This window comes from Ambystoma mexicanum, chromosome 2p (assembly GCF_040938575.1).
Source record: "Ambystoma mexicanum isolate Mex_15411 chromosome 2p, UKY_AmexF1_1, whole genome shotgun sequence".
NCBI lineage: Eukaryota > Metazoa > Chordata > Amphibia > Caudata > Ambystomatidae > Ambystoma > Ambystoma mexicanum.
Window position 1 is genome coordinate 962,164,053 of NC_090923.1, and position 23,225 is coordinate 962,187,277.

Sequence of the window (23,225 nt, forward strand, 5' to 3'; positions counted from 1 at the left end):
CTGTCAGCATACCCATTTGCATTGTGAAACATGTTCACTGCAGAAAATGGGGATAGAACATCTGGCCCCCCACTCCACCAAATACCAGCTAACTGCAATGGCCTAGAGGTTAAGTGCTTGCGTTACAGCGCAGGGGGCCTGGGTTCGAGTCCTGCTTTCCGCACATAAATGGATTAGTTGTGTAATCTCATTGTACACCTTCTAAAAGGTTCAGTGGTTATGAAAAGAGTTCCTTGGTAAAGGGGGGTGGGAGGCGGGACTGAGGAAGTGCAGGTTAAAGGAGGAGGAGGAGGTGGGGCAGGTTAAAGGGGGCGGTAGGGAGGCGGGACTGAGGAAGTGCAGGTTAAAGGAGGAGGAGGAGGTGGGGCAGGTTAAAGGGGGCGGTAGGGCAGGATAAATGGGTCCCTGTGGGGCTGGGTAGGTCTAGAAGGACATGGTGCAGGTTCTCGGGTAAAGGGAGGGTGCAGGAAAGCAGAGAGGCGGGACTGGGGAGACGAGGACGTACAGGGTAAAAGGGAAGCAGAAGTGCAGGGTAAATTAAGGGGGTGTGGGGTCCATTCCACACCTTCCACTGGGCACCCTTTTTCCCCTCCTCAATGCCTCCTTTCCCCACATTAGGACCCTCCTTTACACACCCATCCCTCCACAACGCTGGGCCCTCTTCCCCACCGTTCCTAGGGCCAACTTATTCTCTCTCTCCCTCCCCAGGGCCCACTTTATCCTACCTCCCCACATGCCCCTCTGGACGTACCCCCGCTCCCCCTCCCCTCCCCTAGCTCCTCTCCACAGGGACCCTTTCATCCAGCCCTACCTTCCCCCTTTAGCCTGGCCCGCCGCCCCTTCCTTTTTTACCCTGCACCGTCCCGCATCTCTGCTTTTCTCCACCACGGAACTCTTTTCATAGCCACTGAATCTTTTAGAAGGAGTTACCCACAACTGTACATGGAGATTACCTAACTACTTAGCTTATGTGCCGAAAGCAGGACTCGAACCCAGGCCCCCCAGCGCTGCAAAGGAAGCACTTAACCTCTAGGCCACTGCAGTTAGCTGGTATTCGGTGGAGCGGGGGGCCAGATGTTCTATCCTCGTTGGTTTCAGTGAACACGTTTCACAATGCAAAGGGGTATGCCCACAGGGGCATGCAGGAGAAAGATATATACGCCCAAAACCTACTCTCAGAAGCACAGCCCCAGTGGCTCAAGTGGTAGGTGCTGGGTCTCCCAATGCTGGAGCCCTGAGTTCTAATACAATGTCCGGTATGTCCTGGGGATTTAAAAAAAAAAAAACGTTTTTTATTGAAAATGGGGATGCATTGCCCTGCGCAATCAGCCAACAGCTAACGCCCCTTCAATACCTGCGTTCCCCTAACAGTTGTGCCTTTCTTTTCTGCACTCTGGCCTTGGTAACACCCATACACAAGCTTGCCTCTCTGGCCCCAACTGACTGGAAAAAAACGAGGGGAAAAGGTGTAATCTACGGGTCATGGTTGATACCATAATTGCACTGGGACTCAAACAGGACACCTTCTCGTGGTGCTGTGAGGTGACCCACCGGCCCCTGCATAGCAAGCAAACCTGTATCAGCATCTCACCAGCAACGGAATGTGTCGCCTGCAGGCTACGCACAGGAGGCTGCAGTAGGTGCATTAACCCATTGGGCTGTCCACCCTCCTTCCTCTGGGAGCAGGAAACTGAATTTCCATGTTGCCTTTCTTTGGCACATTAGATCTAGCTTTCACCCCAATTCAGAGGATGTTTTGCTTCACATAGAGATGATAATCATTGTGAGGTGTGAGCGACTAATAGCTAAGCAGGTCAGTTAAATCTTTGACTTTGTCATTGGGGTGTATTGATATGCGCAGTGCAGTCTTTTGCCCTGTGTTACTGCATGCTTTCATATTGCTGCTTGTTCATGATTCTTAAATGTAAACCTGGAGGGAAACGGGCAGAGGTCTGCGCCCTGCGTCCTCCACGCGTCCCTAACGCTCCCAAACGCGACCACAGCCCATACGGGCACAGCCCTATGTCCTATGCAGCCCCTCTGGTGCAGCCACCCACACAACTTAGGGTTAGGATCTGTGCTCTTGCACGTAGGCCTGGCCACCTAAGCCCCAGAAAGTGTCACAGCCTGCTTTGTAAACCTTAGTGACGTGGCCTAGGTGAAGATGATCTTGATGGAATACTCATGCCTTTTTCCTCCCAGAAGCCACCTGGGAGCATAGTAAAATGAAGGGGTGTTCCTACTCTGCTGCCCTCTGTTTACCCTTTGCCTAAGTGACATTAGTTCTGGGCTCTCCAGGCAAATGTATCCATCCGGGAGAGAGCTAGGAATAGGACGTCTCTTTCGGCAGGCACAGTGGGGAAGACTCAGAGAGCTGCATGCCTGAGACATCTTTCCTTGTCCCTCACTCATTGTTGTGTTCCCTAACTTCTAACTCTCTGCCAGGCCAGGCCCTGTTTCTTTTACTGCCAACCCCCCTGGCCCCTCGTCTTCCACCTACTTCCCGCTCTATTATGCCTTCTCCTTTTTTGCTCTCTTCTATGGCCCTTTGAAAAGGAATGCAGGCCCAGCTAAGCCTCATGAAGGAAATCTACCAACAAAAGATGCATTCCTCACTTGTGGGAGGTGCTGTGAGACGAGTAAGAAGGGCTGAAGGGGTGATTGGGTTGTTGAGTTGGGAAGCACCAGAGGCGTAGCCAGGATTGTCTAGCAAATGGGGCCTGAAGCCGATGTAGTTGGGACCACTGCACCGACAAACATATCTGTAAATGCCAACACAGAGCTGCTGAGTGGGCATTTACAGGTTTTGGGTGGGCCTTGGAAATTCAAAGGAAGGCAACATGGAAATTCAGTTTCCTGCTCTCAGAGGAAGGAGTGTCGACAGCCCAATGGGTTAATGCACCTACTGCAGCCTCCTATGTGTAGCCTGCAGGCGACACATTCAGTTGCTGGTGAGATGCTGATACAGATGTGCTTGCTATGCAGGGGCCGGTGGTCACTTCACAGCGCCTCGAGAAGGTGTCCTGTTTGAGTCGCAGTGCAAATATCTTATCAACCATGACCCGTAGATTACACTTTTTCCCCTCGTTTTTTCCAGTCAGTTGGGGCCAGAGAGACAAGCTTTTGTATGGGTGTTACCAAGGCCAGAGTGCAGGAAACAAAGGCACAACTGTCAGTAGGAATGCAGGTATCGAAGGGACATTAGCTGTTGGCTGATCGTGCAGGGCAATGCATACCCATTTTCAATAAAAAAAACATGTTTTTTAAAAACATGCCGCACACTGGATTAGAACTCAGGTCTCCAGCCTGCCAGGACCAAGCACTTACCGCTTGAGCCACTGGTGGCTGCGCTTCTGAGAGCAGCTTTTGGGCCTATTTATCTTTCGTCTGCATGCCCCTGTCAGCATACCCATTTGCATTGTGAAACATGTTCACTGCAGAAAATGGGGATAGAACATCTGGCCCCCCACTCCACCAAATACCAGCTAACTGCAATGGCCTAGAGGTTAAGTGCTTGCGTTACAGCGCAGGGGGCCTGGGTTCGAGTCCTGCTTTCCGCACATAAATGGATTAGTTGTGTAATCTCATTGTACACCTTCTAAAAGGTTCAGTGGTTATGAAAAGAGTTCCTTGGTAAAGGGGGGTGGGAGGCGGGACTGAGGAAGTGCAGGTTAAAGGAGGAGGAGGAGGTGGGGCAGGTTAAAGGGGGCGGTAGGGAGGCGGGACTGAGGAAGTGCAGGTTAAAGGAGGAGGAGGAGGTGGGGCAGGTTAAAGGGGGCGGTAGGGCAGGATAAATGGGTCCCTGTGGGGCTGGGTAGGTCTAGAAGGACATGGTGCAGGTTCTCGGGTAAAGGGAGGGTGCAGGAAAGCAGAGAGGCGGGACTGGGGAGACGAGGACGTACAGGGTAAAAGGGAAGCAGAAGTGCAGGGTAAATTAAGGGGGTGTGGGGTCCATTCCACACCTTCCACTGGGCACCCTTTTTCCCCTCCTCAATGCCTCCTTTCCCCACATTAGGACCCTCCTTTACACACCCATCCCTCCACAACGCTGGGCCCTCTTCCCCACCGTTCCTAGGGCCAACTTATTCTCTCTCTCCCTCCCCAGGGCCCACTTTATCCTACCTCCCCACATGCCCCTCTGGACGTACCCCCGCTCCCCCTCCCCTCCCCTAGCTCCTCTCCACAGGGACCCTTTCATCCAGCCCTACCTTCCCCCTTTAGCCTGGCCCGCCGCCCCTTCCTTTTTTACCCTGCACCGTCCCGCATCTCTGCTTTTCTCCACCACGGAACTCTTTTCATAGCCACTGAATCTTTTAGAAGGAGTTACCCACAACTGTACATGGAGATTACCTAACTACTTAGCTTATGTGCCGAAAGCAGGACTCGAACCCAGGCCCCCCAGCGCTGCAAAGGAAGCACTTAACCTCTAGGCCACTGCAGTTAGCTGGTATTCGGTGGAGCGGGGGGCCAGATGTTCTATCCTCGTTGGTTTCAGTGAACACGTTTCACAATGCAAAGGGGTATGCCCACAGGGGCATGCAGGAGAAAGATATATACGCCCAAAACCTACTCTCAGAAGCACAGCCCCAGTGGCTCAAGTGGTAGGTGCTGGGTCTCCCAATGCTGGAGCCCTGAGTTCTAATACAATGTCCGGTATGTCCTGGGGATTTAAAAAAAAAAAAACGTTTTTTATTGAAAATGGGGATGCATTGCCCTGCGCAATCAGCCAACAGCTAACGCCCCTTCAATACCTGCGTTCCCCTAACAGTTGTGCCTTTCTTTTCTGCACTCTGGCCTTGGTAACACCCATACACAAGCTTGCCTCTCTGGCCCCAACTGACTGGAAAAAAACGAGGGGAAAAGGTGTAATCTACGGGTCATGGTTGATACCATAATTGCACTGGGACTCAAACAGGACACCTTCTCGTGGTGCTGTGAGGTGACCCACCGGCCCCTGCATAGCAAGCAAACCTGTATCAGCATCTCACCAGCAACGGAATGTGTCGCCTGCAGGCTACGCACAGGAGGCTGCAGTAGGTGCATTAACCCATTGGGCTGTCCACCCTCCTTCCTCTGGGAGCAGGAAACTGAATTTCCATGTTGCCTTTCTTTGGCACATTAGATCTAGCTTTCACCCCAATTCAGAGGATGTTTTGCTTCACATAGAGATGATAATCATTGTGAGGTGTGAGCGACTAATAGCTAAGCAGGTCAGTTAAATCTTTGACTTTGTCATTGGGGTGTATTGATATGCGCAGTGCAGTCTTTTGCCCTGTGTTACTGCATGCTTTCATATTGCTGCTTGTTCATGATTCTTAAATGTAAACCTGGAGGGAAACGGGCAGAGGTCTGCGCCCTGCGTCCTCCACGCGTCCCTAACGCTCCCAAACGCGACCACAGCCCATACGGGCACAGCCCTATGTCCTATGCAGCCCCTCTGGTGCAGCCACCCACACAACTTAGGGTTAGGATCTGTGCTCTTGCACGTAGGCCTGGCCACCTAAGCCCCAGAAAGTGTCACAGCCTGCTTTGTAAACCTTAGTGACGTGGCCTAGGTGAAGATGATCTTGATGGAATACTCATGCCTTTTTCCTCCCAGAAGCCACCTGGGAGCATAGTAAAATGAAGGGGTGTTCCTACTCTGCTGCCCTCTGTTTACCCTTTGCCTAAGTGACATTAGTTCTGGGCTCTCCAGGCAAATGTATCCATCCGGGAGAGAGCTAGGAATAGGACGTCTCTTTCGGCAGGCACAGTGGGGAAGACTCAGAGAGCTGCATGCCTGAGACATCTTTCCTTGTCCCTCACTCATTGTTGTGTTCCCTAACTTCTAACTCTCTGCCAGGCCAGGCCCTGTTTCTTTTACTGCCAACCCCCCTGGCCCCTCGTCTTCCACCTACTTCCCGCTCTATTATGCCTTCTCCTTTTTTGCTCTCTTCTATGGCCCTTTGAAAAGGAATGCAGGCCCAGCTAAGCCTCATGAAGGAAATCTACCAACAAAAGATGCATTCCTCACTTGTGGGAGGTGCTGTGAGACGAGTAAGAAGGGCTGAAGGGGTGATTGGGTTGTTGAGTTGGGAAGCACCAGAGGCGTAGCCAGGATTGTCTAGCAAATGGGGCCTGAAGCCGATGTAGTTGGGACCACTGCACCGACAAACATATCTGTAAATGCCAACACAGAGCTGCTGAGTGGGCATTTACAGGTTTTGGGTGGGCCTTGGAAATTCAAAGGAAGGCAACATGGAAATTCAGTTTCCTGCTCTCAGAGGAAGGAGTGTCGACAGCCCAATGGGTTAATGCACCTACTGCAGCCTCCTATGTGTAGCCTGCAGGCGACACATTCAGTTGCTGGTGAGATGCTGATACAGATGTGCTTGCTATGCAGGGGCCGGTGGTCACTTCACAGCGCCTCGAGAAGGTGTCCTGTTTGAGTCGCAGTGCAAATATCTTATCAACCATGACCCGTAGATTACACTTTTTCCCCTCGTTTTTTCCAGTCAGTTGGGGCCAGAGAGACAAGCTTTTGTATGGGTGTTACCAAGGCCAGAGTGCAGGAAACAAAGGCACAACTGTCAGTAGGAATGCAGGTATCGAAGGGACATTAGCTGTTGGCTGATCGTGCAGGGCAATGCATACCCATTTTCAATAAAAAAAACATGTTTTTTAAAAACATGCCGCACACTGGATTAGAACTCAGGTCTCCAGCCTGCCAGGACCAAGCACTTACCGCTTGAGCCACTGGTGGCTGCGCTTCTGAGAGCAGCTTTTGGGCCTATTTATCTTTCGTCTGCATGCCCCTGTCAGCATACCCATTTGCATTGTGAAACATGTTCACTGCAGAAAATGGGGATAGAACATCTGGCCCCCCACTCCACCAAATACCAGCTAACTGCAATGGCCTAGAGGTTAAGTGCTTGCGTTACAGCGCAGGGGGCCTGGGTTCGAGTCCTGCTTTCCGCACATAAATGGATTAGTTGTGTAATCTCATTGTACACCTTCTAAAAGGTTCAGTGGTTATGAAAAGAGTTCCTTGGTAAAGGGGGGTGGGAGGCGGGACTGAGGAAGTGCAGGTTAAAGGAGGAGGAGGAGGTGGGGCAGGTTAAAGGGGGCGGTAGGGAGGCGGGACTGAGGAAGTGCAGGTTAAAGGAGGAGGAGGAGGAGGTGGGGCAGGTTAAAGGGGGCGGTAGGGCAGGATAAATGGGTCCCTGTGGGGCTGGGTAGGTCTAGAAGGACATGGTGCAGGTTCTCGGGTAAAGGGAGGGTGCAGGAAAGCAGAGAGGCGGGACTGGGGAGACGAGGACGTACAGGGTAAAAGGGAAGCAGAAGTGCAGGGTAAATTAAGGGGGTGTGGGGTCCATTCCACACCTTCCACTGGGCACCCTTTTTCCCCTCCTCAATGCCTCCTTTCCCCACATTAGGACCCTCCTTTACACACCCATCCCTCCACAACGCTGGGCCCTCTTCCCCACCGTTCCTAGGGCCAACTTATTCTCTCTCTCCCTCCCCAGGGCCCACTTTATCCTACCTCCCCACATGCCCCTCCGGACATACCCCCGCTCCCCCTCCCCTCCCCTAGCTCCTCTCCACAGGGACCCTTTCATCCAGCCCTACCTTCCCCCTTTAGCCTGGCCCGCCGCCCCTTCCTTTTTTACCCTGCACCGTCCCGCATCTCTGCTTTTCTCCACCACGGAACTCTTTTCGTAGCCACTGAATCTTTTAGAAGGAGTTACCCACAACTGTACATGGAGATTACCTAACTACTTAGCTTATGTGCCGAAAGCAGGACTCGAACCCAGGCCCCCCAGCGCTGCAAAGGAAGCACTTAACCTCTAGGCCACTGCAGTTAGCTGGTATTCGGTGGAGCGGGGGGCCAGATGTTCTATCCTCGTTGGTTTCAGTGAACACGTTTCACAATGCAAAGGGGTATGCCCACAGGGGCATGCAGGAGAAAGATATATACGCCCAAAACCTACTCTCAGAAGCACAGCCCCAGTGGCTCAAGTGGTAGGTGCTGGGTCTCCCAATGCTGGAGCCCTGAGTTCTAATACAATGTCCGGTATGTCCTGGGGATTTAAAAAAAAAAAAACGTTTTTTATTGAAAATGGGGATGCATTGCCCTGCGCAATCAGCCAACAGCTAACGCCCCTTCAATACCTGCGTTCCCCTAACAGTTGTGCCTTTCTTTTCTGCACTCTGGCCTTGGTAACACCCATACACAAGCTTGCCTCTCTGGCCCCAACTGACTGGAAAAAAACGAGGGGAAAAGGTGTAATCTACGGGTCATGGTTGATACCATAATTGCACTGGGACTCAAACAGGACACCTTCTCGTGGTGCTGTGAGGTGACCCACCGGCCCCTGCATAGCAAGCAAACCTGTATCAGCATCTCACCAGCAACGGAATGTGTCGCCTGCAGGCTACGCACAGGAGGCTGCAGTAGGTGCATTAACCCATTGGGCTGTCCACCCTCCTTCCTCTGGGAGCAGGAAACTGAATTTCCATGTTGCCTTTCTTTGGCACATTAGATCTAGCTTTCACCCCAATTCAGAGGATGTTTTGCTTCACAGAGAGATGATAATCATTGTGAGGTGTGAGCGACTAATAGCTAAGCAGGTCAGTTAAATCTTTGACTTTGTCATTGGGGTGTATTGATATGCGCAGTGCAGTCTTTTGCCCTGTGTTACTGCATGCTTTCATATTGCTGCTTGTTCATGATTCTTAAATGTAAACCTGGAGGGAAACGGGCAGAGGTCTGCGCCCTGCGTCCTCCACGCGTCCCTAACGCTCCCAAACGCGACCACAGCCCATACGGGCACAGCCCTATGTCCTATGCAGCCCCTCTGGTGCAGCCACCCACACAACTTAGGGTTAGGATCTGTGCTCTTGCACGTAGGCCTGGCCACCTAAGCCCCAGAAAGTGTCACAGCCTGCTTTGTAAACCTTAGTGACGTGGCCTAGGTGAAGATGATCTTGATGGAATACTCATGCCTTTTTCCTCCCAGAAGCCACCTGGGAGCATAGTAAAATGAAGGGGTGTTCCTACTCTGCTGCCCTCTGTTTACCCTTTGCCTAAGTGACATTAGTTCTGGGCTCTCCAGGCAAATGTATCCATCCGGGAGAGAGCTAGGAATAGGACGTCTCTTTCGGCAGGCACAGTGGGGAAGACTCAGAGAGCTGCATGCCTGAGACATCTTTCCTTGTCCCTCACTCATTGTTGTGTTCCCTAACTTCTAACTCTCTGCCAGGCCAGGCCCTGTTTCTTTTACTGCCAACCCCCCTGGCCCCTCGTCTTCCACCTACTTCCCGCTCTATTATGCCTTCTCCTTTTTTGCTCTCTTCTATGGCCCTTTGAAAAGGAATGCAGGCCCAGCTAAGCCTCATGAAGGAAATCTACCAACAAAAGATGCATTCCTCACTTGTGGGAGGTGCTGTGAGACGAGTAAGAAGGGCTGAAGGGGTGATTGGGTTGTTGAGTTGGGAAGCACCAGAGGCGTAGCCAGGATTGTCTAGCAAATGGGGCCTGAAGCCGATGTAGTTGGGACCACTGCACCGACAAACATATCTGTAAATGCCAACACAGAGCTGCTGAGTGGGCATTTACAGGTTTTGGGTGGGCCTTGGAAATTCAAAGGAAGGCAACATGGAAATTCAGTTTCCTGCTCTCAGAGGAAGGAGTGTCGACAGCCCAATGGGTTAATGCACCTACTGCAGCCTCCTATGTGTAGCCTGCAGGCGACACATTCAGTTGCTGGTGAGATGCTGATACAGATGTGCTTGCTATGCAGGGGCCGGTGGTCACTTCACAGCGCCTCGAGAAGGTGTCCTGTTTGAGTCGCAGTGCAAATATCTTATCAACCATGACCCGTAGATTACACTTTTTCCCCTCGTTTTTTCCAGTCAGTTGGGGCCAGAGAGACAAGCTTTTGTATGGGTGTTACCAAGGCCAGAGTGCAGGAAACAAAGGCACAACTGTCAGTAGGAATGCAGGTATCGAAGGGACATTAGCTGTTGGCTGATCGTGCAGGGCAATGCATACCCATTTTCAATAAAAAAAACATGTTTTTTAAAAACATGCCGCACACTGGATTAGAACTCAGGTCTCCAGCCTGCCAGGACCAAGCACTTACCGCTTGAGCCACTGGTGGCTGCGCTTCTGAGAGCAGCTTTTGGGCCTATTTATCTTTCGTCTGCATGCCCCTGTCAGCATACCCATTTGCATTGTGAAACATGTTCACTGCAGAAAATGGGGATAGAACATCTGGCCCCCCACTCCACCAAATACCAGCTAACTGCAATGGCCTAGAGGTTAAGTGCTTGCGTTACAGCGCAGGGGGCCTGGGTTCGAGTCCTGCTTTCCGCACATAAATGGATTAGTTGTGTAATCTCATTGTACACCTTCTAAAAGGTTCAGTGGTTATGAAAAGAGTTCCTTGGTAAAGGGGGGTGGGAGGCGGGACTGAGGAAGTGCAGGTTAAAGGAGGAGGAGGAGGTGGGGCAGGTTAAAGGGGGCGGTAGGGAGGCGGGACTGAGGAAGTGCAGGTTAAAGGAGGAGGAGGAGGTGGGGCAGGTTAAAGGGGGCGGTAGGGCAGGATAAATGGGTCCCTGTGGGGCTGGGTAGGTCTAGAAGGACATGGTGCAGGTTCTCGGGTAAAGGGAGGGTGCAGGAAAGCAGAGAGGCGGGACTGGGGAGACGAGGACGTACAGGGTAAAAGGGAAGCAGAAGTGCAGGGTAAATTAAGGGGGTGTGGGGTCCATTCCACACCTTCCACTGGGCACCCTTTTTCCCCTCCTCAATGCCTCCTTTCCCCACATTAGGACCCTCCTTTACACACCCATCCCTCCACAACGCTGGGCCCTCTTCCCCACCGTTCCTAGGGCCAACTTATTCTCTCTCTCCCTCCCCAGGGCCCACTTTATCCTACCTCCCCACATGCCCCTCTGGACGTACCCCCGCTCCCCCTCCCCTCCCCTAGCTCCTCTCCACAGGGACCCTTTCATCCAGCCCTACCTTCCCCCTTTAGCCTGGCCCGCCGCCCCTTCCTTTTTTACCCTGCACCGTCCCGCATCTCTGCTTTTCTCCACCACGGAACTCTTTTCATAGCCACTGAATCTTTTAGAAGGAGTTACCCACAACTGTACATGGAGATTACCTAACTACTTAGCTTATGTGCCGAAAGCAGGACTCGAACCCAGGCCCCCCAGCGCTGCAAAGGAAGCACTTAACCTCTAGGCCACTGCAGTTAGCTGGTATTCGGTGGAGCGGGGGGCCAGATGTTCTATCCTCGTTGGTTTCAGTGAACACGTTTCACAATGCAAAGGGGTATGCCCACAGGGGCATGCAGGAGAAAGATATATACGCCCAAAACCTACTCTCAGAAGCACAGCCCCAGTGGCTCAAGTGGTAGGTGCTGGGTCTCCCAATGCTGGAGCCCTGAGTTCTAATACAATGTCCGGTATGTCCTGGGGATTTAAAAAAAAAAAAACGTTTTTTATTGAAAATGGGGATGCATTGCCCTGCGCAATCAGCCAACAGCTAACGCCCCTTCAATACCTGCGTTCCCCTAACAGTTGTGCCTTTCTTTTCTGCACTCTGGCCTTGGTAACACCCATACACAAGCTTGCCTCTCTGGCCCCAACTGACTGGAAAAAAACGAGGGGAAAAGGTGTAATCTACGGGTCATGGTTGATACCATAATTGCACTGGGACTCAAACAGGACACCTTCTCGTGGTGCTGTGAGGTGACCCACCGGCCCCTGCATAGCAAGCAAACCTGTATCAGCATCTCACCAGCAACGGAATGTGTCGCCTGCAGGCTACGCACAGGAGGCTGCAGTAGGTGCATTAACCCATTGGGCTGTCCACCCTCCTTCCTCTGGGAGCAGGAAACTGAATTTCCATGTTGCCTTTCTTTGGCACATTAGATCTAGCTTTCACCCCAATTCAGAGGATGTTTTGCTTCACATAGAGATGATAATCATTGTGAGGTGTGAGCGACTAATAGCTAAGCAGGTCAGTTAAATCTTTGACTTTGTCATTGGGGTGTATTGATATGCGCAGTGCAGTCTTTTGCCCTGTGTTACTGCATGCTTTCATATTGCTGCTTGTTCATGATTCTTAAATGTAAACCTGGAGGGAAACGGGCAGAGGTCTGCGCCCTGCGTCCTCCACGCGTCCCTAACGCTCCCAAACGCGACCACAGCCCATACGGGCACAGCCCTATGTCCTATGCAGCCCCTCTGGTGCAGCCACCCACACAACTTAGGGTTAGGATCTGTGCTCTTGCACGTAGGCCTGGCCACCTAAGCCCCAGAAAGTGTCACAGCCTGCTTTGTAAACCTTAGTGACGTGGCCTAGGTGAAGATGATCTTGATGGAATACTCATGCCTTTTTCCTCCCAGAAGCCACCTGGGAGCATAGTAAAATGAAGGGGTGTTCCTACTCTGCTGCCCTCTGTTTACCCTTTGCCTAAGTGACATTAGTTCTGGGCTCTCCAGGCAAATGTATCCATCCGGGAGAGAGCTAGGAATAGGACGTCTCTTTCGGCAGGCACAGTGGGGAAGACTCAGAGAGCTGCATGCCTGAGACATCTTTCCTTGTCCCTCACTCATTGTTGTGTTCCCTAACTTCTAACTCTCTGCCAGGCCAGGCCCTGTTTCTTTTACTGCCAACCCCCCTGGCCCCTCGTCTTCCACCTACTTCCCGCTCTATTATGCCTTCTCCTTTTTTGCTCTCTTCTATGGCCCTTTGAAAAGGAATGCAGGCCCAGCTAAGCCTCATGAAGGAAATCTACCAACAAAAGATGCATTCCTCACTTGTGGGAGGTGCTGTGAGACGAGTAAGAAGGGCTGAAGGGGTGATTGGGTTGTTGAGTTGGGAAGCACCAGAGGCGTAGCCAGGATTGTCTAGCAAATGGGGCCTGAAGCCGATGTAGTTGGGACCACTGCACCGACAAACATATCTGTAAATGCCAACACAGAGCTGCTGAGTGGGCATTTACAGGTTTTGGGTGGGCCTTGGAAATTCAAAGGAAGGCAACATGGAAATTCAGTTTCCTGCTCTCAGAGGAAGGAGTGTCGACAGCCCAATGGGTTAATGCACCTACTGCAGCCTCCTATGTGTAGCCTGCAGGCGACACATTCAGTTGCTGGTGAGATGCTGATACAGATGTGCTTGCTATGCAGGGGCCGGTGGTCACTTCACAGCGCCTCGAGAAGGTGTCCTGTTTGAGTCGCAGTGCAAATATCTTATCAACCATGACCCGTAGATTACACTTTTTCCCCTCGTTTTTTCCAGTCAGTTGGGGCCAGAGAGACAAGCTTTTGTATGGGTGTTACCAAGGCCAGAGTGCAGGAAACAAAGGCACAACTGTCAGTAGGAATGCAGGTATCGAAGGGACATTAGCTGTTGGCTGATCGTGCAGGGCAATGCATACCCATTTTCAATAAAAAAAACATGTTTTTTAAAAACATGCCGCACACTGGATTAGAACTCAGGTCTCCAGCCTGCCAGGACCAAGCACTTACCGCTTGAGCCACTGGTGGCTGCGCTTCTGAGAGCAGCTTTTGGGCCTATTTATCTTTCGTCTGCATGCCCCTGTCAGCATACCCATTTGCATTGTGAAACATGTTCACTGCAGAAAATGGGGATAGAACATCTGGCCCCCCACTCCACCAAATACCAGCTAACTGCAATGGCCTAGAGGTTAAGTGCTTGCGTTACAGCGCAGGGGGCCTGGGTTCGAGTCCTGCTTTCCGCACATAAATGGATTAGTTGTGTAATCTCATTGTACACCTTCTAAAAGGTTCAGTGGTTATGAAAAGAGTTCCTTGGTAAAGGGGGGTGGGAGGCGGGACTGAGGAAGTGCAGGTTAAAGGAGGAGGAGGAGGTGGGGCAGGTTAAAGGGGGCGGTAGGGAGGCGGGACTGAGGAAGTGCAGGTTAAAGGAGGAGGAGGAGGTGGGGCAGGTTAAAGGGGGCGGTAGGGCAGGATAAATGGGTCCCTGTGGGGCTGGGTAGGTCTAGAAGGACATGGTGCAGGTTCTCGGGTAAAGGGAGGGTGCAGGAAAGCAGAGAGGCGGGACTGGGGAGACGAGGACGTACAGGGTAAAAGGGAAGCAGAAGTGCAGGGTAAATTAAGGGGGTGTGGGGTCCATTCCACACCTTCCACTGGGCACCCTTTTTCCCCCTCCTCAATGCCTCCTTTCCCCACATTAGGACCCTCCTTTACACACCCATCCCTCCACAACGCTGGGCCCTCTTCCCCACCGTTCCTAGGGCCAACTTATTCTCTCTCTCCCTCCCCAGGGCCCACTTTATCCTACCTCCCCACATGCCCCTCTGGACGTACCCCCGCTCCCCCTCCCCTCCCCTAGCTCCTCTCCACAGGGACCCTTTCATCCAGCCCTACCTTCCCCCTTTAGCCTGGCCCGCCGCCCCTTCCTTTTTTACCCTGCACCGTCCCGCATCTCTGCTTTTCTCCACCACGGAACTCTTTTCATAGCCACTGAATCTTTTAGAAGGAGTTACCCACAACTGTACATGGAGATTACCTAACTACTTAGCTTATGTGCCGAAAGCAGGACTCGAACCCAGGCCCCCCAGCGCTGCAAAGGAAGCACTTAACCTCTAGGCCACTGCAGTTAGCTGGTATTCGGTGGAGCGGGGGGCCAGATGTTCTATCCTCGTTGGTTTCAGTGAACACGTTTCACAATGCAAAGGGGTATGCCCACAGGGGCATGCAGGAGAAAGATATATACGCCCAAAACCTACTCTCAGAAGCACAGCCCCAGTGGCTCAAGTGGTAGGTGCTGGGTCTCCCAATGCTGGAGCCCTGAGTTCTAATACAATGTCCGGTATGTCCTGGGGATTTAAAAAAAAAAAAACGTTTTTTATTGAAAATGGGGATGCATTGCCCTGCGCAATCAGCCAACAGCTAACGCCCCTTCAATACCTGCGTTCCCCTAACAGTTGTGCCTTTCTTTTCTGCACTCTGGCCTTGGTAACACCCATACACAAGCTTGCCTCTCTGGCCCCAACTGACTGGAAAAAAACGAGGGGAAAAGGTGTAATCTACGGGTCATGGTTGATACCATAATTGCACTGGGACTCAAACAGGACACCTTCTCGTGGTGCTGTGAGGTGACCCACCGGCCCCTGCATAGCAAGCAAACCTGTATCAGCATCTCACCAGCAACGGAATGTGTCGCCTGCAGGCTACGCACAGGAGGCTGCAGTAGGTGCATTAACCCATTGGGCTGTCCACCCTCCTTCCTCTGGGAGCAGGAAACTGAATTTCCATGTTGCCTTTCTTTGGCACATTAGATCTAGCTTTCACCCCAATTCAGAGGATGTTTTGCTTCACAGAGAGATGATAATCATTGTGAGGTGTGAGCGACTAATAGCTAAGCAGGTCAGTTAAATCTTTGACTTTGTCATTGGGGTGTATTGATATGCGCAGTGCAGTCTTTTGCCCTGTGTTACTGCATGCTTTCATATTGCTGCTTGTTCATGATTCTTAAATGTAAACCTGGAGGGAAACGGGCAGAGGTCTGCGCCCTGCGTCCTCCACGCGTCCCTAACGCTCCCAAACGCGACCACAGCCCATACGGGCACAGCCCTATGTCCTATGCAGCCCCTCTGGTGCAGCCACCCACACAACTTAGGGTTAGGATCTGTGCTCTTGCACGTAGGCCTGGCCACCTAAGCCCCAGAAAGTGTCACAGCCTGCTTTGTAAACCTTAGTGACGTGGCCTAGGTGAAGATGATCTTGATGGAATACTCATGCCTTTTTCCTCCCAGAAGCCACCTGGGAGCATAGTAAAATGAAGGGGTGTTCCTACTCTGCTGCCCTCTGTTTACCCTTTGCCTAAGTGACATTAGTTCTGGGCTCTCCAGGCAAATGTATCCATCCGGGAGAGAGCTAGGAATAGGACGTCTCTTTCGGCAGGCACAGTGGGGAAGACTCAGAGAGCTGCATGCCTGAGACATCTTTCCTTGTCCCTCACTCATTATTGTGTTCCCTAACTTCTAACTCTCTGCCAGGCCAGGCCCTGTTTCTTTTACTGCCAACCCCCCTGGCCCCTCGTCTTCCACCTACTTCCCGCTCTATTATGCCTTCTCCTTTTTTGCTCTCTTCTATGGCCCTTTGAAAAGGAATGCAGGCCCAGCTAAGCCTCATGAAGGAAATCTACCAACAAAAGATGCATTCCTCACTTGTGGGAGGTGCTGTGAGACGAGTAAGAAGGGCTGAAGGGGTGATTGGGTTGTTGAGTTGGGAAGCACCAGAGGCGTAGCCAGGATTGTCTAGCAAATGGGGCCTGAAGCCGATGTAGTTGGGACCACTGCACCGACAAACATATCTGTAAATGCCAACACAGAGCTGCTGAGTGGGCATTTACAGGTTTTGGGTGGGCCTTGGAAATTCAAAGGAAGGCAACATGGAAATTCAGTTTCCTGCTCTCAGAGGAAGGAGTGTCGACAGCCCAATGGGTTAATGCACCTACTGCAGCCTCCTATGTGTAGCCTGCAGGCGACACATTCAGTTGCTGGTGAGATGCTGATACAGATGTGCTTGCTATGCAGGGGCCGGTGGTCACTTCACAGCGCCTCGAGAAGGTGTCCTGTTTGAGTCGCAGTGCAAATATCTTATCAACCATGACCCGTAGATTACACTTTTTCCCCTCGTTTTTTCCAGTCAGTTGGGGCCAGAGAGACAAGCTTTTGTATGGGTGTTACCAAGGCCAGAGTGCAGGAAACAAAGGCACAACTGTCAGTAGGAATGCAGGTATCGAAGGGACATTAGCTGTTGGCTGATCGTGCAGGGCAATGCATACCCATTTTCAATAAAAAAAACATGTTTTTTAAAAACATGCCGCACACTGGATTAGAACTCAGGTCTCCAGCCTGCCAGGACCAAGCACTTACCGCTTGAGCCACTGGTGGCTGCGCTTCTGAGAGCAGCTTTTGGGCCTATTTATCTTTCGTCTGCATGCCCCTGTCAGCATACCCATTTGCATTGTGAAACATGTTCACTGCAGAAAATGGGGATAGAACATCTGGCCCCCCACTCCACCAAATACCAGCTAACTGCAATGGCCTAGAGGTTAAGTGCTTGCGTTACAGCGCAGGGGGCCTGGGTTCGAGTCCTGCTTTCCGCACATAAATGGATTAGTTGTGTAATCTCATTGTACACCTTCTAAAAGGTTCAGTGGTTATGAAAAGAGTTCCTTGGTAAAGGGGGGTGGGAGGCGGGACTGAGGAAGTGCAGGTTAAAGGAGGAGGAGGAGGTGGGGCAGGTTAAAGGGGGCGGTAGGGAGGCGGGACTGAGGAAGTGCAGGTTAAAGGAGGAGGAGGAGGTGGGGCAGGTTAAAGGGGGCGGTAGGGCAGGATAAATGGGTCCCTGTGGGGCTGGGTAGGTCTAGAAGGACATGGTGCAGGTTCTCGGGTAAAGGGAGGGTGCAGGAAAGCAGAGAGGCGGGACTGGGGAGACGAGGACGTACAGGGTAAAAGGGAAGCAGAAGTGCAGGGTAAATTAAGGGGGTGTGGGGTCCATTCCACACCTTCCACTGGGCACCCTTTTTCCCCTCCTCAATGCCTCCTTTCCCCACATTAGGACCCTCCTTTACACACCCATCCCTCCACAACGCTGGGCCCTCTTCCCCACCGTTCCTAGGGCCAACTTATTCTCTCTCTCCCTCCCCAGGGCCCACTTTATCCTACCTCCCCACATGCCCCTCTGGACGTACCCCCGCTCCCCCTCCCCTCCCCTAGCTCCTCTCCACAGGGACCCTTTCATCCAGCCCTACCTTCCCCCTTTAGCCTGGCCCGCCGCCCCTTCCTTTTTTACCCTGCACCGTCCCGCATCTCTGCTTTTCTCCACCACGGAACTCTTTTCATAGCCACTGAATCTTTTAGAAGGAGTTACCCACAACTGTACATGGAGATTACCAAACTACTTAGCTTATGTGCCGAAAGCAGGACTCGAACCCAGGCCCCCCAGCGCTGCAAAGGAAGCACTTAACCTCTAGGCCACTGCAGTTAGCTGGTATTCGGTGGAGCGGGGGGCCAGATGTTCTATCCTCGTTGGTTTCAGTGAACACGTTTCACAATGCAAAGGGGTATGCCCACAGGGGCATGCAGGAGAAAGATATATACGCCCAAAACCTACTCTCAGAAGCACAGCCCCAGTGGCTCAAGTGGTAGGTGCTGGGTCTCCCAATGCTGGAGCCCTGAGTTCTAATACAATGTCCGGTATGTCCTGGGGATTTAAAAAAAAAAAAACGTTTTTTATTGAAAATGGGGATGCATTGCCCTGCGCAATCAGCCAACAGCTAACGCCCCTTCAATACCTGCGTTCCCCTAACAGTTGTGCCTTTCTTTTCTGCACTCTGGCCTTGGTAACACCCATACACAAGCTTGCCTCTCTGGCCCCAACTGACTGGAAAAAAACGAGGGGAAAAGGTGTAATCTACGGGTCATGGTTGATACCATAATTGCACTGGGACTCAAACAGGACACCTTCTCGTGGTGCTGTGAGGTGACCCACCGGCCCCTGCATAGCAAGCAAACCTGTATCAGCATCTCACCAGCAACGGAATGTGTCGCCTGCAGGCTACGCACAGGAGGCTGCAGTAGGTGCATTAACCCATTGGGCTGTCCACCCTCCTTCCTCTGGGAGCAGGAAACTGAATTTCCATGTTGCCTTTCTTTGGCACATTAGATCTAGCTTTCACCCCAATTCAGAGGATGTTTTGCTTCACAGAGAGATGATAATCATTGTGAGGTGTGAGCGACTAATAGCTAAGCAGGTCAGTTAAATCTTTGACTTTGTCATTGGGGTGTATTGATATGCGCAGTGCAGTCTTTTGCCCTGTGTTACTGCATGCTTTCATATTGCTGCTTGTTCATGATTCTTAAATGTAAACCTGGAGGGAAACGGGCAGAGGTCTGCGCCCTGCGTCCTCCACGCGTCCCTAACGCTCCCAAACGCGACCACAGCCCATACGGGCACAGCCCTATGTCCTATGCAGCCCCTCTGGTGCAGCCACCCACACAACTTAGGGTTAGGATCTGTGCTCTTGCACGTAGGCCTGGCCACCTAAGCCCCAGAAAGTGTCACAGCCTGCTTTGTAAACCTTAGTGACGTGGCCTAGGTGAAGATGATCTTGATGGAATACTCATGCCTTTTTCCTCCCAGAAGCCACCTGGGAGCATAGTAAAATGAAGGGGTGTTCCTACTCTGCTGCCCTCTGTTTACCCTTTGCCTAAGTGACATTAGTTCTGGGCTCTCCAGGCAAATGTATCCATCCGGGAGAGAGCTAGGAATAGGACGTCTCTTTCGGCAGGCACAGTGGGGAAGACTCAGAGAGCTGCATGCCTGAGACATCTTTCCTTGTCCCTCACTCATTGTTGTGTTCCCTAACTTCTAACTCTCTGCCAGGCCAGGCCCTGTTTCTTTTACTGCCAACCCCCCTGGCCCCTCGTCTTCCACCTACTTCCCGCTCTATTATGCCTTCTCCTTTTTTGCTCTCTTCTATGGCCCTTTGAAAAGGAATGCAGGCCCAGCTAAGCCTCATGAAGGAAATCTACCAACAAAAGATGCATTCCTCACTTGTGGGAGGTGCTGTGAGACGAGTAAGAAGGGCTGAAGGGGTGATTGGGTTGTTGAGTTGGGAAGCACCAGAGGCGTAGCCAGGATTGTCTAGCAAATGGGGCCTGAAGCCGATGTAGTTGGGACCACTGCACCGACAAACATATCTGTAAATGCCAACACAGAGCTGCTGAGTGGGCATTTACAGGTTTTGGGTGGGCCTTGGAAATTCAAAGGAAGGCAACATGGAAATTCAGTTTCCTGCTCTCAGAGGAAGGAGTGTCGACAGCCCAATGGGTTAATGCACCTACTGCAGCCTCCTATGTGTAGCCTGCAGGCGACACATTCAGTTGCTGGTGAGATGCTGATACAGATGTGCTTGCTATGCAGGGGCCGGTGGTCACTTCACAGCGCCTCGAGAAGGTGTCCTGTTTGAGTCGCAGTGCAAATATCTTATCAACCATGACCCGTAGATTACACTTTTTCCCCTCGTTTTTTCCAGTCAGTTGGGGCCAGAGAGACAAGCTTTTGTATGGGTGTTACCAAGGCCAGAGTGCAGGAAACAAAGGCACAACTGTCAGTAGGAATGCAGGTATCGAAGGGACATTAGCTGTTGGCTGATCGTGCAGGGCAATGCATACCCATTTTCAATAAAAAAAACATGTTTTTTAAAAACATGCCGCACACTGGATTAGAACTCAGGTCTCCAGCCTGCCAGGACCAAGCACTTACCGCTTGAGCCACTGGTGGCTGCGCTTCTGAGAGCAGCTTTTGGGCCTATTTATCTTTCGTCTGCATGCCCCTGTCAGCATACCCATTTGCATTGTGAAACATGTTCACTGCAGAAAATGGGGATAGAACATCTGGCCCCCCACTCCACCAAATACCAGCTAACTGCAATGGCCTAGAGGTTAAGTGCTTGCGTTACAGCGCAGGGGGCCTGGGTTCGAGTCCTGCTTTCCGCACATAAATGGATTAGTTGTGTAATCTCATTGTACACCTTCTAAAAGGTTCAGTGGTTATGAAAAGAGTTCCTTGGTAAAGGGGGGTGGGAGGCGGGACTGAGGAAGTGCAGGTTAAAGGAGGAGGAGGAGGTGGGGCAGGTTAAAGGGGGCGGTAGGGAGGCGGGACTGAGGAAGTGCAGGTTAAAGGAGGAGGAGGAGGTGGGGCAGGTTAAAGGGGGCGGTAGGGCAGGATAAATGGGTCCCTGTGGGGCTGGGTAGGTCTAGAAGGACATGGTGCAGGTTCTCGGGTAAAGGGAGGGTGCAGGAAAGCAGAGAGGCGGGACTGGGGAGACGAGGACGTACAGGGTAAAAGGGAAGCAGAAGTGCAGGGTAAATTAAGGGGGTGTGGGGTCCATTCCACACCTTCCACTGGGCACCCTTTTTCCCCTCCTCAATGCCTCCTTTCCCCACATTAGGACCCTCCTTTACACACCCATCCCTCCACAACGCTGGGCCCTCTTCCCCACCGTTCCTAGGGCCAACTTATTCTCTCTCTCCCTCCCCAGGGCCCACTTTATCCTACCTCCCCACATGCCCCTCTGGACGTACCCCCGCTCCCCCTCCCCTCCCCTAGCTCCTCTCCACAGGGACCCTTTCATCCAGCCCTACCTTCCCCCTTTAGCCTGGCCCGCCGCCCCTTCCTTTTTTACCCTGCACCGTCCCGCATCTCTGCTTTTCTCCACCACGGAACTCTTTTCATAGCCACTGAATCTTTTAGAAGGAGTTACCCACAACTGTACATGGAGATTACCTAACTACTTAGCTTATGTGCCGAAAGCAGGACTCGAACCCAGGCCCCCCAGCGCTGCAAAGGAAGCACTTAACCTCTAGGCCACTGCAGTTAGCTGGTATTCGGTGGAGCGGGGGGCCAGATGTTCTATCCTCGTTGGTTTCAGTGAACACGTTTCACAATGCAAAGGGGTATGCCCACAGGGGCATGCAGGAGAAAGATATATACGCCCAAAACCTACTCTCAGAAGCACAGCCCCAGTGGCTCAAGTGGTAGGTGCTGGGTCTCCCAATGCTGGAGCCCTGAGTTCTAATACAATGTCCGGTATGTCCTGGGGATTTAAAAAAAAAAAAACGTTTTTTATTGAAAATGGGGATGCATTGCCCTGCGCAATCAGCCAACAGCTAACGCCCCTTCAATACCTGCGTTCCCCTAACAGTTGTGCCTTTCTTTTCTGCACTCTGGCCTTGGTAACACCCATACACAAGCTTGCCTCTCTGGCCCCAACTGACTGGAAAAAAACGAGGGGAAAAGGTGTAATCTACGGGTCATGGTTGATACCATAATTGCACTGGGACTCAAACAGGACACCTTCTCGTGGTGCTGTGAGGTGACCCACCGGCCCCTGCATAGCAAGCAAACCTGTATCAGCATCTCACCAGCAACGGAATGTGTCGCCTGCAGGCTACGCACAGGAGGCTGCAGTAGGTGCATTAACCCATTGGGCTGTCCACCCTCCTTCCTCTGGGAGCAGGAAACTGAATTTCCATGTTGCCTTTCTTTGGCACATTAGATCTAGCTTTCACCCCAATTCAGAGGATGTTTTGCTTCACATAGAGATGATAATCATTGTGAGGTGTGAGCGACTAATAGCTAAGCAGGTCAGTTAAATCTTTGACTTTGTCATTGGGGTGTATTGATATGCGCAGTGCAGTCTTTTGCCCTGTGTTACTGCATGCTTTCATATTGCTGCTTGTTCATGATTCTTAAATGTAAACCTGGAGGGAAACGGGCAGAGGTCTGCGCCCTGCGTCCTCCACGCGTCCCTAACGCTCCCAAACGCGACCACAGCCCATACGGGCACAGCCCTATGTCCTATGCAGCCCCTCTGGTGCAGCCACCCACACAACTTAGGGTTAGGATCTGTGCTCTTGCACGTAGGCCTGGCCACCTAAGCCCCAGAAAGTGTCACAGCCTGCTTTGTAAACCTTAGTGGCCTAGGTGAAGATGATCTTGATGGAATACTCATGCCTTTTTCCTCCCAGAAGCCACCTGGGAGCATAGTAAAATGAAGGGGTGTTCCTACTCTGCTGCCCTCTGTTTACCCTTTGCCTAAGTGACATTAGTTCTGGGCTCTCCAGGCAAATGTATCCATCCGGGAGAGAGCTAGGAATAGGACGTCTCTTTCGGCAGGCACAGTGGGGAAGACTCAGAGAGCTGCATGCCTGAGACATCTTTCCTTGTCCCTCACTCATTGTTGTGTTCCCTAACTTCTAACTCTCTGCCAGGCCAGGCCCTGTTTCTTTTACTGCCAACCCCCCTGGCCCCTCGTCTTCCACCTACTTCCCGCTCTATTATGCCTTCTCCTTTTTTGCTCTCTTCTATGGCCCTTTGAAAAGGAATGCAGGCCCAGCTAAGCCTCATGAAGGAAATCTACCAACAAAAGATGCATTCCTCACTTGTGGGAGGTGCTGTGAGACGAGTAAGAAGGGCTGAAGGGGTGATTGGGTTGTTGAGTTGGGAAGCACCAGAGGCGTAGCCAGGATTGTCTAGCAAATGGGGCCTGAAGCCGATGTAGTTGGGACCACTGCACCGACAAACATATCTGTAAATGCCAACACAGAGCTGCTGAGTGGGCATTTACAGGTTTTGGGTGGGCCTTGGAAATTCAAAGGAAGGCAACATGG